We start from the raw sequence: 1,092 nt of genomic DNA, 5'->3' as shown, positions 1-1,092 counted from the left end.
AACACCGTCTTGGAGTGCAGACGACTTGAAAAATCTCCAGCTTTGCCAATAATCCCGGTTTTCCAACGCAACAAGGCGCCATCGCTTCTAAAATAATATGCCACTTCCAAAAAACCTCAGGCAAAAACCGCACTGGCTGTCTAATAATAATAATAATAATAATTTTTATTATTTATACCCCGCCCATCAAACACCCACTTAGCAAATACGCTCTACTTAAAACACCATTCCATCCACAAAACGTATCGTCATTCACGCAACGCTTCTCATTTTCAAATGTATAAATAAACAGTTGGATTTATTTTTTATTTTTAAAAAAGGCTATGTAGGTTGAAGTGTATTTTCTCCCTTAAAGTGCTTTTCGCTATAAGGCTGCTTTTTAGTACCTTGCCGGCGAGCCTTCAACTGTTGCAGTGCTTTTTTCCTAGAAAAAAATATATGTTAGTATATTAGCTCTATCTGAAATTTCATGCATATCAGTTAATATCTTGACCCTGCTCTGCTGAACTGAAATTTCAGCCTTCGCGACATAGGAAAACGACCAAGTAAACAGCTATTAACTGATATGCATGAAATTTCAGATAGAGCTATATATTTTTTCTGGGGGTGCAAAGTACCGGCACATCTTTCTTTTTCCTTTTTCCTGGTTAAAAATGTGGCACTTGATATAACAACTTCGTGGTGAGTACCGGCACCTACCGTATTTTTTGCTCTATAAGGCTCACTTTTCCCCTCCTAAAAAGTAAGGGGAAATGTGTGCGCGTCTTATGGAGCGAATGCAGGCTGCGCAGCTATCCCAGAGGCCTGAACAGCAAGAGGGATTGCTGCTTTCGCTGCGCAGCGATCCCTCTTGCTGTTCTGGCTTCTGAGATTCAGAATATTTTTTTTCTTCTTTTCCTCCTCCAAAAACTAGGTGCATCTTGTGGTCTGGTGCGTCTTATAGAGCGAAAAATACGGTAATCCCTAGTGTAGTAATTTAAGAACAGGCATATTTTTTTTACAAAAAGTTTTTTATGAACCGCCCTAGTGAAGCCGTTCTTTTGTGGGGGGCGGGATGTAGGAACTTTTCATTGCATGATTAATATTTGAATC

Source organism: Podarcis pityusensis, assembly GCF_964106645.2.
Source record: "Podarcis pityusensis genome assembly, chromosome: 18".
Taxonomy (NCBI): domain Eukaryota; kingdom Metazoa; phylum Chordata; class Lepidosauria; order Squamata; family Lacertidae; genus Podarcis; species Podarcis pityusensis.
Note: the sequence above shows the minus strand (reverse complement) of the source record.